The 19,584-nt window shown below is 46.6% G+C and overlaps 1 protein-coding gene across 1 annotated transcript in view; it reads left to right on the top strand.

Moving 5' to 3' along the window:
• The window catches only part of LOC138567646 (zinc finger protein 398-like), a 1,191,033-nt gene that overhangs the window by 728,192 nt on the left and 443,257 nt on the right, over positions 1-19,584 (top strand). The gene's annotated exons all lie outside the window — the stretch shown is intronic.

Here is a 19,584-nt window from a genome sequence, read left to right as displayed (position 1 = left end):
ATGCGACCTCCCGGGGCGCCATGCTCCCCAGGGCACCATTAACCCCTTCCATGCCAGCTCTGGGGAGTCTTTCAAGGACTCCCCGAGCTGGCATACTGGGAGAAGGCGCGGCAGGCGCCATTTTCATATTAAATGCACCCGCCTCGGGTGTATTTAATAACGATAGGGTGCTGATGCTTTGCATAAGCACCCTATTCACATGATCACCTCCTCGCTCCGACGCGGGAGCGAGGCGGTTTGCATGGGAATAGGGCACTCATGCATTAGCATGAACACCCTATTCCAGTGATTAGCTCCCTGCAAGGTGCCAAAGCGGGGAGGTAGAAAAAAAATGTGGTGCGTGGGGAGGGAGGCGCCAATTTGTGCAGGGTGCTGCTGCCGCTAAGGCCGGCCCAGCGAGTGAGGGACAAGTAAAGGGGTCCCTCTCTGACTTCACTGCGACCTCCAGCCGTCATGCATTTAAAGAAAACGAAAAAAGCATGGTTTTTGTAGGCAAATGTTATTTTAAAGACGGTGACTAGAAGGGGGTGAAGCACTGTTAGTGCTAGACTTTCCCAGCTACAAAACCAGCAAAGGCCAAATTTGTGGGCTTTAATGAAACTGCAAGCTATACCGTTTCTTATAGCCTGCAAATTGACCAATAGGAAAGGCGTATTCACCGGCCCAGGGTTCTAATACTACAATATAACTTTCCATTACTACACAATGTGAAATCCACCAGCAAAAATGAAAGTTCTTCTGAGCAACCCTTCAACACTTATTACGTATAAACATTCCCTGAACAACTTCGAAACTATCAACAGTTAGAATACGCCAACAGGTATCTAACTACCCCCACAATTCTGCAACATTACTGTGCAATACCACAATACTTAGAAAACAGCAACAACTACCAAACACATAAGAAATACTGCTAAAATGCAGAAACAAATAAACAGTTGGAATACGCCAACTGGTATCTAACTGCAACCATAGTACCACCACTTCCAAAACGAAAATTATACACCTTTTCAATTCCTCCAACTAGACCACCTTAAACATTGCTAAAATTAGTGCATACGTCCCTGAAACAGACTGTGCCACATAACAACAAATAAACGTAGAAAGGTTTTTTTTAATCCTGCATGGATTTTTTTTCCCACAGACCCAATGATTATGCAAACACAGGAACTGAGCACATTGCCAGTCCACTTGTTTGAAGCATAGTACTTGTGAAGTACTAATTATGAAGGTCCACAAAGTACACAAATGTCTGCAATGCAATAACACATTACAAAGTACCTACACTAACATGTTATGCTTTCCTTTATCACAGACAATGAAAGAACAATGTCTGCTACTTTTCCACATACCATGCAAAGAACTGCATAGAGCCTCAACAATACAAACAGTAAGTATACAATGATTGGTGTCCTACTTCTTTATAATGTACAAATTTCATTCAGTACACATATTTCTACAAACCATATACCAGTATCACAACGTTCATTGCATACCTGTATTATAATGTGATAGTTGTAGCCAGACCCTACACTCTTGGATGTAAGGCCTACAGCCATGCACCCAATAGTCTAGGGCCTGGCCACAACTGCAGCATAATGCAGTCATGCATGCAAACATCTACCCACTGACCACAACTCACACACATAAAACAGCCACCTGAGACCCTAGCCACTTCAGTTCACATACTGTTACAATACTTCCAGCCAGTGGACAGACTGTTCGCTCCAAACTCAAGACTCTACTAACTGCCCATAAACAATACAGCATAATACAATGAAATACCCAAAAATCGGTCCAACGTCCACAACAATGAAACATATACCCCATCCACCTAAACCCCTGTCCACTTCACTTTACATACTATAACATTACTCCCACCCACTGCAAATATATCATACACCCAGAAAACGTAGGCCACTCCAACAAACCACTTGCCACACAATGTATCCACTTCTGGACACCTACTATTACACTATTTGCAGCCACTGAAAATACTCTTGGCTGCATGGCCTGTGGCCATGCAGCCAAGAGTATACTAGCTGACACAATCATCACACCATAATACAACCATGCACCCAAAAATCTGTACACTGGCCACAACCCACACACATAAGGAAACTTCCTGAGGCCCTACCCACTTCTATACACACAGTATTACAATACAATACATGCAACCAATTACCACACTATTGGGTGCAGTAAGCAAGCCACCCGAGGTCCTCTCGACTCTTTGACACATAACATTAATTTTCTTCAACCAGTGCGCACACTCTTGAACTCTTAAGTGCATCACCTGCCACCATGCACCCAAGACTATAGTAGTTAACCACAATTACCTCCCATTACATACTATAATCATACACCCAAGAATCTTGAGACAATCCATCAAACCATCTGACACACCCTGTCAACTTTCATACACATACTATTACACAATACTTGCAACCACTGTACAGACTCTTGGGTGCATGCCCTCCACCCAGACACCCAAGAGTCTAGTGACACCCAAGAGTCTAGTAGCTAGTCACAGTCACCACAGCACAAGACAGCTATGCACCCAACAATCTATACACTGCCACAACCCACACACATAATCCAGCCACCTGAAGCCCTGTCCACTTCTATACACTTAAAGGGGGCTATAGGTGCACACCTATTTCTTGGTGAGGGAAGAATTTTTTTATTTAGAATCCAGCACTGCTGGTTTAAGAAATTAAAGGTGCAGGGGAGGAACTGAGGCTTTGGCATAAGGCCTCCACTATACACAAGAAAAGGGAAGAGGATCCAAGACTGGAATCCTCCCGTCCCCTGCACACTGTATATTACCGCCTATAAGACGGTTAGTAATTCAGTTTAGAGAATAGTCCTTACATTTTCAATAATGTGAGATTCCAATAGCCAAGTTAATGAATAATTCAAACAGCTAGATGCCTAAAACAAGGAAGACAATTTAATTGTGAAGAATATGCAAGCAAGCTGTGTACAATAGTCCAATATAATCAGCTGACGCGTTTCGAGGAGATTCTTCTTCTTCAAAAGCCTAATTTATTGGACTGATTCTTCGGCAGTCAATGAGGAGCACTCCCCCACTTGGAAAAAATCCTGCGGAGACTGTTAATGCAGCGTTTTTCTTTATTGAATAATAAGGTGCAGCATCACAGCAGACAATAGAAGCCACACATTTATTGTTTTTATTTTATTTTACATTTTTAAGGCGCTCACACAGCCCACGGGCATCGAGGCGCTGTCACAAGTTTTGTTCGTTTTTTAGTTAGGTAAGTGTTTTTGTCTTAGTTGCGTATTTATAACGCGCTTAAACACCCAGAGGTTTCTAAGCGCTGACCCAGGGATCGAACCTGTGTTGCTTCGTGTCGTCTTGCTTCCAAGGCGCACACGTTTCCGCTGAGCTATCCTCCCGGGACACATGATGTGGCTCTCCCATAATATATGGCCCAAACCTGGCAGCGTTTACGCGTTTTGCGGTTATCTTCCCACTTGGTCACAACAAATAACCCCCACACTGGTGTAGTTTAAAATACCCCATGTGACAAACATTTGGGCCCCCACTATAACTTTAAGTTGCTTATCTCATGGGAAGAGTACTTTTTGGGCGGCTCATAACTTTGCCCCCGTTTGACAGAACCTCACCAAACTTACCAAAGAAAATCATAGTGGGTCATATACTTTTTTTGCAAAGTCTGGTAAACATTCGTCCAGGGGCACCAAAGTAATAAGCTGCCCAAAAAGTGCTCTTGCTATGAGATGAGCAACTTAACCATAACTACACGGCCGCTACCGCAGGACGTGTAATATATTTAGAAATTCAGTATTTTGGTATTCGAAATTATTTAATTGTTTATTTTGGTATGCTCCCTTCCAGTATTATCCTGACCTAATGACAAATGGGTCCTTTGAGTAGGCAGCCCAAAATGAATACATGAAACCAGCTAATAGCCAAATATTTTGGAGGATTAACAGATCTCCCTAGACCTTCCTAACCACGGAAGAGGTTGACGCTGCAATACTCTACCTTCTACTTCAGAAGGCACCAGGGCCAAGAGCTTCAATTCCTCCTTTTACAGAATGTTTAGGGCCCAATTAAGCACCCTTCTGAACCACCTGTTTATCTCTTTTCTATCCTCAAAAAAGGTGACTGAGACTATGTCCGAATTGAGCACAATTTTTATTCTCAAACCAAGGAAAGATGACACATTATGCAATTCTTATAGACCAATAGCGCAATTGAACCATGACACAAACATTTATGGTAAGGTTTTGGCCAGAAGACAGTCGCCGATTCTCCCACCTCTCATTGAAGATGACAAATCAGGGTTCAACACAGAGAACGCTGCCTAGAAGTAGGCAGAAGTAGGCAAAAGAAATCGGCATGTGTTTTCCCTACTGACTTTGGATGCCCATAAGGCCTTTGATCGGATTGACTGGGGCATTTTGGAAGAGACGTCGTCAGCAAAAGGACTCATTCCTAATTTCAAGACTTGGATATTGGCAGCCTTCTCTGCTCAAAATACCAAAATCCGGGTAAACGAACATCACACGAATCATATTAGAATTACTAGAGGAATGAGACAGGGATTGCCCCTATCTCCGTTGCTATTTGCACTGTTTGTAGAGCCACTGGCCAGAGCCTTTAGAGCCAACCAGCTAGTCCAGGGAATACAATGGGGAGGAATAAAACACAAGATCGCTCTCTGCAGATGCGTAAAGAACACAGACAAATCCTTACCCTAGTGTCTGAAAGAACTACAAAATTATCAGAAGACTGCTGGATTTCAAAATAATTATGAAAAATGGCAGGGCCTAAATGTCACTGAACAAGCAAAAGTCATAGAAACTTTGAAATTGATATCTCTCATTCGTTTGTCCAGCAAAATGTTGAGTCTGTTACACCAAATTCAAGCGAAATTAAATGTGGGGTGAGAGACCCCCCCAAACAACTCCCACATCCACTCACTTTAATGTATACCCCAACCCCCATCTATATTTTAGTTTAAATTAGGTATTTTCCGTACAACATTTTTGTATGCGCAGTGATGGTCTGCTCAGTAATTGAGTGATACCGTTATCACCCTGGTTCCTCCATAAGCAGACCTATTTAGGCTAAGTATTCCCCTGTTAATCTAGGAACTGGTACAAGACGTGGAGAGATGGAGTCCCTTAGAAATATCCTGGTTGGATAAATGCTTAGAAAAGTAATATAGTGCCCCGACTTCTGAATATATTCAGTAATTTACCCATTAAGATAACAGCCCATTACATCCATAGGCTAACTGTACACTTTTATATGGGCCAAATAATCGCACAGAATCACCCGGAAACTGTTCGCGAGATACATACATTCAGGCAGCCTAGGCATCCCTAATATAAATAGATACTTATTAGCTGCACAAATCGTGCATGTATTTAGATAGATGAATCCTATGACATTTCTGAATTGGCCAAGAATCAAACAGAATGCAACCTTGATCCCATTTTTGCATACATAAAGTTGTGTCGCAAGTGGAGAAGTTCTAACCTTAGTTTATAGAACACTCGCATATCGGGACACCATTCAGAAGCAGTGGGCACTATCCCCCGGGTTCGGCCACTTCATCCCCATCCTCAACAATGTAGACTTTGCCCTGGGACAGTATACAGTAGCCTTCTGAGGTGGGGGATGGGGGGAAGGCAGGTTAAATGAGTTAGCGGGTTGCTATAAAGAGGGTGTCCCGTGCCTTTTTCGAAGAGTTGAAACTGTTCCTGGGTTTACCTCAGAGTGAAGGATACAGGTGCGTTCAAGTACTCCACTAGATCACCAACCCCAAAATGAGACAGGCAGGAGGGAGGGAGCCAATCTACAATTGAGTTACAATAAGACCAGATCCGGGAAGGGGAGGATATACAAATTATACACACTGTTCAAGGGAAACTATCAGGGCAAGAAACACTCTTAAGTGACGAATTGGGAAAAATAGCTGGGAATGGAGATTCCATATGACACCTGGTCTCGGATATGAGGGGGCATATAAGAATTCTAGATGTACAACAGTAAAAAATGTTTATAGAAAATTCTAATGAGATGGTACTTCACCTCCTTCCCTGGTCCCCCCCAATGCCTAAACTTACATACACCTGCACATCCATGCCCAAGGTCACGTTATATTGGAAGGAAATATTTTTGAGAATCAGGGACATTAATGGAATACAGCTCCTTTTAGACCTATGAATTGTAATTTTGGTGAAATAGACCAAGAGGGCATTTATGGTTTGGGTGGCTCATCACCTGCGCTGATTACGCAACTTCTCAATGCGGCAAGAATAACAATGGCGTAAGCATGGAAGAGGCCAGAGGGCTCGCACATAGCAGTGTGGTGGGGCAACGTATGGAAATGTGGGCCATGGAAAAGGTATTTTCCTGCCAAAACAACAAAGAACCTAAACACATTGCCATATTGGGCCCGTTTGTTACCTACTGTCAAAGTAACTCAAAAAAACACTTAACAGCCTTCTTCATTAAATTACTTTGTGATGGTTTGATGGAATGATAGTTGGAGGGGTAAGGAGGTTGGGAAATATGGAGCAAAACCTAGCCACAGGGAAACGAAGTTGAATAAGTAATGCTATGTTATGTTATGTTAAAGCTTTCTTATACCGCACACTATCACCATCTGTGTGGTCCCCTGGTGCACTGGCAGATCTGTACGGCAAGATGGTGAGAGGCATGGAGGTTAATGGGACTAAGCGGGAGAAAAGAGCAAGAGAGCTGTGATGTGCTGTTGGCAGCTTCGATGCCGTTTACACTGTTTGCTGAGCCTTAGGTGTGATTTGTTTGGTTGGTATCCATCATATGCTTCTTTGTGTGGTTTGGTTTGTTGTTGCTGTGTAGTGAAGTCCTTGTGGTTTGTTGTGCTGTGGAGATGTCACCATGAAATGTGATATCTTCGTCAGAGAACGTAGACTCTGAATCTCCACCCTCCCCTAACTCCTCACCTTCGTCCTTCTTCCTAGAACCCTTCTTTTCTTTTCTTCTTGATCGCTTCTTTTTTTTGTGCAGGTAAGGATGGCCACGGAAGGAAGCCACCGTGTCGCCTAAAAAGGTGACCAGGGGCCCCCTCCCGGGGGCGCCGAAAAAAAGGGGAAAAAGCCCTACGGCACAAAAAACCCCTGAGCGATCTCAGTGTCTCTCTGGAGGTGCGTAGACTGGACACTCTTGAAGATGAGGCCGGACCAGAAGAGTAATCCAGTGGAAGAATCAGTAGAAGCCCCGGAGGGGTGCAGTCCAATCGGTGTGTGGCTCGGTACAATGGGAACCAGGCACGAGGAAATAGAACAAGGAGAAGATGGCAATCCAATTTTCAGGCCGGGATCTGGTACACGGGAGAGCAACAGCAGGAGGAATCCCAACGGGTAAGGAAGAGGCAATCCAAAATACAGGCCGGGAATCTGGTACACGGGAGAGCAACAGCAGGAGGGATACCAACGGGCAAGGAGAAAGCAGGACAAAGGAAGAAATAGAAAATACTAGAGAGCAGGGAAACAGAGCAAGAGAGTAAATGGGAAGAGGGGAGTGCTAAAAGGAACTGGAGGGAGAGCGAAGGGGGGAGCAAGCAAAAGCAAAGGAACAGAAAAAGGTACACTGAGCTGGAAGAAAGGCGGAAAAGAAGAGGGGAAAGCCGGGACCCGATCGGGGACCGGGACCCCAACAAGAATACAACAGGCGAGTAGGCAGGGAAGGCTCAAAGCAAAACAGCACTAGCGGACAAAACCGGAAGCGTTGCGACGCAACCCAGAACAAGCAGAATGTATGCTCCGGGCCGCGTCGGCGTGCAACCACTAGAACGGTACTACAGGAGGGCGTGACGGGTAGGCAGCCGTGTGCGATGGGAATTAGCGTCCGCGCCGCCAGCGGCTCCACAGGCGCCACCCGCCTCGCGGCATGACAGTAGATATGGTTGTGTTTGCTTCAGAGCTTGAGAGGTGTATTCAGAGGGTTGCGTTTTTTGTACAGTTGGCAAGTGGCAACACTATCTAGATGTGATGCTTGCTAATCTCTTGCAATTCTATCTAAATGTGACGCATGTTAATCTCTTGCAATTCTATCTAGATTTGACACTTGCTAATGTCCACAGTTGTACCTAAATGCAAACCATGCTAATCTCCACAGTTCTACCTAGAGTCAATGCATGCTAATCTCCACAGTTCTACCTTGATGTGACGCATGCTAATCTCCAGTCTCCAACATGGGGTCAGGCATGGATTCACATGCTCATGAATATTCTCCATTGTCGGACTGGTAATCCTCAGTAAAAGAAAAAACAGTTTCACTTTCACTTAAAAAACAATATTTCTCCTTTAAACCAATCACTGTCCTCTGGGTGATATTTCCCCCATCCAATGACAGTCCTCTCCCTAAGCCCCTCCTTTGGCAGCCATCTTTGGAATTTTACTGCACGCTTCAGTGTTGGGAGTCGTCGAGTTTGCTCTCCGATCTATTTGTGTGTTTTTTCCTGTTTTTGACGGAAAAAGTTATATTTTTGTTTCAAAGAAGCCCATGTGCTCTTTGCTTCATCTGAGGACAGTGGGGACCCGTTGTGGGTGATGATCCGTGCCCCTCAAGGGCGAAGATCGTTGTAGATTACAGAAGGCCCTTGGGCCTACTTCGCACCCTCCGACCATGACGAAGGAGAAGGTAGATGGAAGGTCCCTCTTCAGGCTCTGCACCAAATGTGGGCTACGGAATGTGTTTGTGGAGGACCAGCACCTGCAATGCCTCTACTGCCTGCACCTGGACCACAAGGAGGTGGAGTGCGAGATATGCCTCGGTTTCTCCAAGAATATGACGAAGTACAGGCATCGGCATCACAGTGGCATTGGACGTCGTTGACACGGGGTTCCGGCATATGGGGAATGGTGTCTGCCTTCGTCGCCAAGGCTGGATGACGGCCATGAATTTGCATCTAGCGAAGGTGCTGGATATGCCCTTCGACAGAGAGAATCTATTTGGGGAAAGTCGTCGACGAGTCCCTCCAGACCAGCAAAACGAATGCGGAGACAGTATTACCCAAATTGACCTTTTACAATTGACCTTTTGCAAAATTGACCTAATTAAAGTGGTCCTAATTGACCTTCTGCACAGTTGACCTTTCTATTATTTTAGTTATTTTATATATGTATTGGGTTGGTTTTGGATTATAAATAAAATAAGGGGATTGGGTGGGGGGTTGCAGGGGGTTTTGGATTGGGTGGAGGGGTTGCTGGGGGTTTCCCCCGCATATATGTCCTAATTCACCTTCTAAATTAGTTAAATTCTCCCGAGGTCAATTGTGAAAAGGTCAATTAGTATACAACCACGGAGACGGCACGTTCCCATGGCACGTTCCCATGGCACTCTCCAGCAGTACTGCTCTTCTTTTCACTCCTCCAGGGGGTTAGTCGAGCAGGTCTTCAAAAGGTTTCTCCACATCGTACCGTCTCTCCTGCCGCTTCTTCATTCTTGATTACTTGAAGGACCTGGGGCGCTTATTTACCACCGGTTACCCGGTAGTTCACTTCCCTGCGTTCAAAAGTCAAAGCAAAGGGGTAAGATCACCTGTATTTAATGTCCTGTTCGGAGAGCCATTGTGTGAGTGGACAACATTCTCTACGACGGGCCAGCGTCAGGGCTGAGAGGTCTTGAAATACTTTGATCGTCTCCCCTTCAAAAAGGAAGCTCCCCAAGCGCCTTGCCTTTTTGAGTACCTCCATCATTTCCCTGTATCTGAGGAAACAAACCACGATGGACCTTGGGCCTCTTCCCCCTCCGACTCCGCCTCTGTGGGCCCTTTCCAGCTGCACCTCTTTGCCCCCTCCGAGGGTGAACAATTGGTTTATCAAACCCTGCACCTTCGTCCAACCCTGGCCACTGTTTCGCCTCTCTGTTCACTCACTCCCATGATTCTTATGTTGTTGCGCCTCTCCCTGTTTTCCAGGTCATCCAGTTTCAGCAACATTTCCTCCTCCCTTGGTGGTCAGGCATGCTCCGTACTTCATGTCGAGGATGTCCACCTGTAAATGGTTGTTTTCTATTCCCTCTATTTTGTCCACCCTGCCTTTGAGGTCACAAATTGAGACCTGTATGTCAGTTCTGATCGCTTTGATTTCTTGCATTATGTCCTTGAGGTCGTTCCTGGTGAGTGCCGGGGTAGGAGAGTGCTCCCCCAACGCCATACCATGTGTTCTGGCAGATGGCGCCCCCCAATGCCTCCTGGGGGCCTCCAAAAGCGTTGCAGTGATAGGATTCCCGTGGGGGCTCTCCCGTTGGTACTGGGCCCAGTTCGTGGCTCCTCCAGGGTCATATTCCGACTCCCCTCTGGGGGGATGTCTCTTAATTCTAGGCCACTGACCAGGCAGGCACATGCTGAAGTGACGTTCACCCGCCCTGGGTGACTGTCTCCCAGGACCCCCCGGGATCTGAGCCTGTGTGGCGACTCCTACTGTGTCCAGGTGATTGCAGTTGGCCTTCCTCCCGTAGTGTGTGGGATGTTGGGGCGGCAGATGTCTGGGAGGGACCCCCCTCCCCCAGGTCCTTATGTTGCTTCAGGACCGCCTCTCTCATTTATACTTCTCCTCCGCTATCTCGTGATGTGCTGGCGTGGGGTTCACTTGTGTCAATGTGGGCGGTAGTCCCCTGTATGCATGCCCAAAATAACACTCTGTGAAGTCTGGGTGGGCTAGTGTCCGCTCCTGCTTTCTTGCTCCTAAATGCAGGGAGGTGTGGTATCCCAGTGCTCAGTGCCCCGTGTCCTCCAGCACGATTCATTCCTTTTACTTGAGCCGATCACCTATCGAATGTGGGGAATCTCTACTGGCAGCCTCCCCGACTGGGAGTTCCTGGAGTGCACTTGCGGGTTAACCGGAGCTCCTCCCTGGCCCTCCTAGCCTCCCCGGGTCCGTTCTCCTCTCCTCCGTGTAGCTCTCTTGGGCTCCGGTGTGAGCTCTGCCCCCCTTAGCTCTTGCGGTAACTCCAGCGTCAACTCTAGGGTCCGCCCGGGTCTCCCTCTCACAAGGTCACTGCATGCCCTGAGCTGGGGGAGAGGGAGACCAGGCCCCAGGCTGCCCACTGGCCGCTATTCGGGGTCAGGCCCCCGTTGATGATCCCACTTTGGCTTCACAAAGTTTGTAGGCCCTTGGACGGTGCCGCATAAGCCCCTATCACAGCGGTGGCCCTCTTCTCTCTAAGGCCTCTCAAAGGGCTCCACCTGCGGTGGAGGGGGTCCCTGTGGTTCTCTCTTCCCTTGGCTCTTTCCGTGGAGGGGACGGGTCACTCCTCCTATGTCTCCCTTGGCCCTGATGCCAGGCCTTCCGCCTCTGGGCAGGCTCCCCTTCTCCTTTAGCCCCCTCACCTTGTCTCTGGGTGCCCGCCGCCTGAGCGCCAAATGATGGAATGCCCGCGCGGACTTGGGCGGTGGCGCTCCCGCAGCAGCCACCTGGTTTTCTGCACCGTGAATTTCCGCACTGCTTGGGGGCGTCAGCCCGATTTCACTCCTCTTTTGCGAGGCCTCCGCAGGGGGCTCCTTCTCCCAGGCTCCTCCGGCATGCCTCTCCACCCGGGGCCTCGTAGTCTCATCTGTGGCTCCCTCTGGGCTCAGGCACCGCCAGGCAGTCTGCCCTCTATGTGGTGCCATTTAGGGGGCAGCCGCCTGACCCGGGAGGGCTCTGGATGTCTGTACGGCTCCCCGCAAGGACGCACCTGTGTCCCTCAGCCTGCCTTCAGGTCTGGGGCCCGGGTCTCCCAGCACCCAGCGCAGGGGTCATGCAGTCAGCAGTATGCGGGGCTCCTCGGCCTGCTCCGTTTCCCAAGATGCCGTCACCAGCCCAGGCTTGGGGGGCACAGCGTTCCGCTCCTCGGGTGTCCCTGGGGCCCGAGTGTTGGCCCGGACTACCCAGTCTCTGCCAGGGGGAGGACGAATCTCCAAGGCCCAACGGTTAGCAGTGGAGCGCGATCCTCACACGTCCATTCAGGTGCGCGCCCCCTAGCGGTCTCCGAAATACAGTTTTTTAAGTGAGGATTCCCAGCCTGATGACAGGGAATATTCATGAGCATGTGAATCCATGCCAGACCCATGTTGGAGAACAATAGTTACAGGTAAGTAACTTAAACCTTCTACCTAGATGCGACGCATGCTAATCTGCACAGTTCTACCTAGAAACGATGCATCCTAGTCTCCACAATTCTATTCTCTTTAAACTGCCCTTAATGCAAACAGTGGCCAACTAACACAATTGGCTTAGTGCCAAGTATGGTCTCCCTACAGATTGAGGTTAGATTCAAGGGTTGTCTTATTCAAGTAGGTTACATGCTGATTATGGCAAATAGGCTGAAACATGGGGAAATAGGATTCTAGATAATGAGATCATGAGAGAGGTGGGGTAGGTAATGGAATACCATAATGGCTGTACCCCCTAACTACAATGTACTTACCTTATCAGTTGCTGCTGGTCGATGGCTGCAAACTTCCTAGGCGAATACGGGCAAACACGGACTGGAGCTGCTTCTTCGGGGAGCTGCACTTTGCCTTTTGGCCATTAGCCAAGAGCTGCCAGGGCAGGGGCTGCCCTGGGGTCGTTGTCAAAAAGGGTTACTCGGGGCAATCGGGGCTTCGGGGCGGGCGGCTATGGGAACAATAGGCGGGTTGGGGTGCCACCTTGTATGGCGCTAGTGCACAAAGGGACACCTGACTGCCTCAGCCAATTGCTAAAGGGCTGGATGGGGAAAGTAAAAAATCCAAAAACAAAGGACTCCAACACCAAGCCAGGCCCCTCTACAGGCAGACAAGCACAGAAAACGGGTTAGGAGGCACATAGAAACAACACATAAATCCCTCTAAAATTCAGCAACTAGCCCAAAAAAACGATTGCAATACTCACAAATCCCTCCAAAAGCCACATATATTATAGCCAAAATTGGACTGCAATCAAAGGAAAGCCCTCACAAGTCACCTCTCTGGCCCTAGGACTGATGACCATGGTCTATGTACTTTGTGGCTCCTATAACTTGACTCTTTATGAATTGGGATGAAAATAATGGGTGATATTGAACTCCTCTTGCTTGATTGTCTCTCTTTTCTTTTTAACATGTGTAATGAGTGCAGGGTTCGAAATTGAGGGGAGCTTGGAGCTATTTTGCTCCTGCTTCTAGCCTGGGAGAGCATGGTTAACTTGAAAAAACATGTTACCAGTGTAAAGACCCGGTGAGGGGGTGTCTGTACTTCCGCTCTCTATATGGTAGAGGAGAGGCACAGCGGACCCCAGCCAAGATTCTCTATAGGGTAGCAATGGACGAGCAATCACGGCCTAGCTTCTCAGGAGGTGATGCGGGCTGGTTCTTAAGTACAGTGTAGTCCCCGAACGCCCACAAAGGAATGTCCACACACTGAAAACACAGTCTTTATATAATTAATATTCAAAGATATGTACACGATCACAATAACGCACTTTGTACTTGGAAGTCAATAATGATAAATATATACACGTCTAGAGTGGTACCACTAATGTTATGAAATCTCATTAAAGTGCATCAACTGTACGGTTAAAATGTCACACAGATCAATAACGAGTAAACTAGCAATAGAGATAGGAAGGAACGCAAGATGGTTGAAACAATAGGCAGAATACTGACCCCTACCACTAGGCACAGTTCTGTGTGGAGTTCCCCCCCACCTGTGCAACCTGTAAATAAAGATATATAGCACAAGCCCAGTCCATATATTGTTCAATAGTCTTACTTCTTCCTATTAAGGTTTTCCCCCCCCCCCCCCAGTGTACCTGGTGGAGTAGAGTTCTGCGACGATGCACCGACCGATCCTTCTTGAGTGCCTCCCTTTCAGGCGGGAGCCACGGATCGTCGAGAGGTGTCGGGGAACTTGGCGTTCGGTGTCGGGGAATCAACGGCCCTTCTTGGGTGCCCTCCCTTTCAGGCGGGAGTCACGGGTCGTCGAACGTCCGACGGTGAACAGGGTGAATTATGGCAGGGAAGTGGCCGCTTCGTTCCTAGCAGTGCTCGTCGACGACAGAGCGTTGGCGTCCTGCAAGGAAGAGGCGTGCGGGGCACCTCGGTGACAATAGTTCTGGACCGCAAAGAGACGATGAAGAACTGTGGCCCAGCAATGGCGTCGAGTTGGCGGCGTCTCTGCGGTCTGTAGGTGGCGTGAAACCCACCGGTGGATGCTCGTCGACGGTCGGGCTTTCTCCAGCGGCAGACAAGCGGATGACGATGCAGACGAGAGCGTCCGATGATCAATGGAAGTTCTTAGGCTAACGGGAGCACGGCGGCTCCGGTCGGCGACGGCGGTCGTCAACAGTGGTGGACAACAGTCCGAGTGCTTCTCCTTGGAGTTCCGCAGCAGTCCCCGTATCGGGTCGGCAGCCTGTCGTAGGTCTGTCTATCAGGGAGCGTTGGCAAAGATCAGCTGTGCACGATATTCCCTCGTAGCTGGGGAAGAGGGCGCCTTACCAGGTCCTCTCTGGGTCAGTCCTTGGAAGCACAACAGCTTTCAGATTGTGAAGGAGAGCAACAGCACTTCTTCTCATCCAGCAGGGCTTCAAGGTCAAGCGCCAGTTAATCCAGTTACTCGTCGTAGTGGACTTCAGCTTCTGAACACGATTCCTAGCAGTGAGAGGTCCCCAGATATACTGTTGATCTCCCATTCATTCCGCTGGGTCACACTCAAGCATCCAATCATGACTACGGGCATTCATGCAGGCAGGCAGCCAATCAGGCACACGAGGTATTCAGGCCATTCACTTCTCTCCAGACACTCACAACAAGTTATGTGTATTGGGACAAGTACCGAGCCATTCAACACTCCAAGCTGCATTCATACCGGTTTCGGGCAGGGTTGTCTCAGTCATTGTGTCAACCACCAGATACTAGACACCCACAACACAGAATGCATATTCGTCACACACTCCATTCACCCAGGTCCTACCCACAGGAGGTACCTACAACATACATCACCAGGAAGGCTCCAGCTAGTTTGACTGGGCCTTCACAACAACACCATATATGGCCCTTCCATCCAACAGCCAGTCGGGGGCAAGGGACAGAGTCAGGGCTTCCCAGGACTTTGGGAAAACAAGGTAATGGGTAATAGAAAGCAAGAGGCCACCGGGGCCATCTTGTTTTCCATCAGGGATCAACTGATCCCAATGGCAGGGACGGGGTATCCAAAAATGGAGCATACTCCGTGCACCTGTCAAATTCAGCATGGAGCTGCCACCAGCCCATACCCTGCTCTGTGAGCCACCCACAGGTGCCCAAAAACATACACTAGGGGCACAGGGTTATACCCCCCATCCATGGGTGCCATAAGGGTATCCCACGGGTCCGTTCACCAAACCAAAAGAAAGAGAGCTGCACCGCCAGGAGTCCCACATGAACTCCTGCGCGGAAAACACGACAGAACACACGATAAAAAGCAGTGAAGGACAAGGATACGGAGGCCCTGTCCCTCCGATGCATTTCCAGCATCACAACCAGGAGCTACTTTTGGCTCCCCAGGCCACTTTATGCCATGAGTATTTGAAAATGCTAATAAAGAAGAATTAGGACACATCTGGTACACATTTAAACATAATGAATCATGCATAATGGTCAAAAAGTAAACGTGTCCATCTCATGAGGAAGTTAGATTTGCAGTGTGCTTGGTACTCGCTCCTGGTTCTTCATCGGTAGCTCTGGCCTACTGGGTGACGCCCGGCACCCAGGAGCTGGTTTTTGCTCCTGCTCATTGAATCTTAATGTCGGACCCTGTGAGTGCCTTACAGTGAATAAAATACAGTAAATAAAAAAAAAGTAATGATTTGTTTTATTTATTTAATCATATTATCTTTATCTGTTATTAATACTTACATTGAAGTCTAATAACATTTTTGATTTGAAATATGTGACTATTTTATAGGGTTCACAAACCGTTTCTCAACTGCCTCTGACTGTATGTACATCATCACTAAGGATTAGTTGGTACAGAACTTAAAATCTGATTGATAAATACTTTGTGATATTACTGTATTCTGAACATAACCAAATGTTTTCAAAAAGGATGATTGTACTCCAAAGAATACTTTAAGTTTGGTGTTGGCTGTGCTCATTAAATTTGACCATCTTGAAGAAGGCATTGATGTCTTTTGACATCATAATTTGGGATCACACTGGTCCCTTGTCCAGTTGTGAGCAAGAAATCACATGTCTGCTTCTGATCACATCTGTGCAAGAAGCAGTGAGATTCTGAAAGTTGCAGGAACAATACCATCTACTTATTTGTGAATCTCATAATAAACAGACCACTCTGACATACATGAAAGGATTAAACATTTTTACCATAACGCAAAGGATTGCACTGTTCTTGAAGGACTCGACTGTCCTATTAAGAGAAAAATGCATTCATACATGGGTCCTCTCTTTGAAAGCAATTTGTCGAGCTAAAATAATTTAATGGTTAAATCTCACCGTTTTTAGCTTTCTGGAGCACAAAAGTTGTTAATGTGGTCTTAATGGTATTATTCTTTCATATGCCAAACATTTTTTGAGGAAAGATGTTCATTGATCACTTTGGCTCATTTATCAGAGAAAGCACGTCAGTGACAAACTTTGGTAAGCTCTTGTCATGCTTGGAATGGCTCCTGGTGGTTTTGGCAAGTTAGCAATCTCTTCACAACATGTTACTGCTGTGTTTGATGTGACACAATGCTGGTCTTTTTCAGTTATCCACTTATAATTCCTAGTTATGGTCACCAAGTTGTCTCTTCTATGCGGGTAAAGTTGCATGTCTCCTTGCAAATTACACCCCTGGGCTTTTTCTTTGATTGACTTATTGGTTTGTGTTTGGATAAGCCTAGAAGTGCAGTGACAGAGAATGAATTCACCTAGTTACTGACAATATTCTTTGATTTTACATACATACATATGTTTTCTTTTATGATGGCCGGTAAAATTATATTTATTGCACGTCTCCACTTTACTATTCAATAAAATCTCAAGGTAATCCTTGTGGTTTATAGTAAGTCCATTTGTGGAACATTTGCAGAATGATCAATTATCCCACTAAATTCCAGCTCTGAAAAGATCCTTGGATTCACAAGTATATGTTATCTGTCTTTTATAAGCCCTCGGATATCCCTGTAAACTGTGACTGCCTACCCCCAACCTTTATAAACTCCATAAAATGATATTTTGATATGCTCTATAATACATAAATTATAATACATACATTATAAATAGTGAAATTATAGAGAGGCTACGCAGCAAGCCGGCACATTTGGTTGTGCAAATATGCAAAATATACTTCAAGTATTTTGCTTATACCATGCGTCCACTTTTGGACTATTACAAAGGCAAAATTGTACCAACTTCGGCCTGGAAGTGTTGTATATTACCAAGAAGTACCCCTTAGACAGACAGGAGGGTTGCGTATTGAAGCATAGTCCTAGGCTTCCTGGAACCCTGCCGATGGCATTCTTGAGGGTAGAGCTTGGGCTGAAATCTTGGGACTCAATCGTCAGCTATAAGAAGCTGATGTTAACTAAGATGCTAAATCCTGTTTGGTGATCATTATTTTAAGATCTTGGCAGCATTTTCCAAGCGGGTACATCACATCCTATGAATTAGTTTTTATCTGAATGCCCCCTAGGCTTGGGTAATGCACTGTTGATGAGTTGTTAACAAACCCTAACCTGGTTAAAAGGAACATTAAAATCTGCGAGTGGTGCAACCAGTGTGATAATGTACAGGGGTATAAGGAATATAAGCATTACAAGAAAGCTATTCCAAAATGTAATAAGTTACCAGGCTACTTGCTGTTGTTTCCGGATCGCAGGATAAGAGACACATAGATGAGATTTTGTTTTAATATTCTGTGTACTTTAGATGAGGTGGGGCCATTAAGTGGGATTCCCTGTGAGGAGCAGTGGTGTCGTCTGTGCACGTGTGATATCGAGTCTTGAAACATTTAATTATGAAATGCCTTAAAGTAAGTTTGCTCAGAGATAGATGGCTTAAGCATCTCGTCTCACACACAACAGTTAATGTTAAATGTTAATGCTGACCGGGCAGAAATTATATTAGCATTATTGTTTTACGTGGAATAAAAAACATATCGTTATAGCACTAGTGCACTTAATTGGGGAAGTACTCCAATTACTAGGTGAAACACCTGATTGATTGGTATCAGATTGGATTAAAAACATTGTTAAAAGTGTAAGGAACTCATGGTGGCAACAGTAAAGACAGACACAAGTGATCACAGTTCAAGGGTGTTTATTGAACTATAAATGCAGGGTGGAAAAATGCCTAAACTAAACCTAGATCTAAGATGGGAGCAAGTGTCGACCATCAAATGAAAAATAAGGCAGTCCTCGTGGCGTTGTGTCAAAATAAAAGGGCCTATACTAAGAAAAACCTATTGCCAAATCCTTACAACTAATCACAAAAAGTGGGTAGGGTATCAAAATAAAGAAAAAAAAATGCTTAAATAATAAGTCAGGATGTGATTGCCTTGAGGTCTCCCTTAGCCACGGGACAAGGTGGGACTTTGGAGCACAGCCCACGCTCGAGCCTTCCCAGCGCGAGCTAACAGTTCCGTATCATCTATCAGGTTCTTCGATGGTTAAGTCTCTTTTTAATAAAAGTCCCTCGCCTTCGAGGCCTGATGCTCTCAGTAAACGAACTCAAAAGTTATGTTCTAAGAACACTTTAGGTGATGGCTTCACCTCTGGGGCCCCCTCTTCTGGGTGCAGACCCCTCAGAAATTGTATTCAACAAATTCACAAGACAGTTCCCTTCTCAGTGAACTTTGGGTGATAGCTTTCCACCCCTAATCTCCCTCGGCTGCGGTTGGATCCTAAATGACAAGGGGGACTCTTCCCTTCCCCTTGTCTTTCAGTACTTCTTGCTTTCAAAAATCTTAATGTCCTTTTTAAGCAGGTTTTCGGGCTTTGCCCTTCGTTGTTGGTTTCCCTCTGCCGGGTTCACTCTTGCCGACTTTTCCGATATACAGTTCATGTACTAATTTTCACCATGTAGGATCGCAATCATCTAGACTTTCGATGGACAGAGGATTTTACAAGACCCCTGTATGACCACTTTGACCTTTCTTCGCCTCTTCCCAAGGGCTTCTAGTTACAGTAGTTTCTATCTTAGGGTAATCGGCCAGAGTTTCCTGCTTCAGCACTCACATGGTGCCTACTCCTTTGTTGCTGGTTTTCCTCTTCTTTTATCAATGTATCATTAAGCCTTTCAAAGTTAAAATTAGCCGTTGGCTACTTTTCGTTCAACACAGTTTGTTTCTTATCGATTCTCCCCTCGACTCACCGGCTGTGATAAACCGCATGCCTTTCTTTATCCTTGGAGTCAAGGTTGGAACCACCAAGACCAGCATCCTTCCCCAGCTTAATTATGAGCGGAGGAGGGTCTCTAGTACCGTAGACAACTGCTGCAACACACGCTGGCTATTGATCGCGGTCTTATACTTTCTGCTGAGGTTTTACGGGCCTTAGTTGGAAAGGGCAAGGTTCGTTCTCTCCTTGTCACCCTCTCTGTCTGTGCCTTCT

The sequence above is a fragment of the Ambystoma mexicanum genome, chromosome 2p (genome assembly GCF_040938575.1).
Source record: "Ambystoma mexicanum isolate Mex_15411 chromosome 2p, UKY_AmexF1_1, whole genome shotgun sequence".
Classification (NCBI taxonomy): domain Eukaryota; kingdom Metazoa; phylum Chordata; class Amphibia; order Caudata; family Ambystomatidae; genus Ambystoma; species Ambystoma mexicanum.
This window is presented reverse-complemented; position numbering and strand designations above follow the sequence as displayed.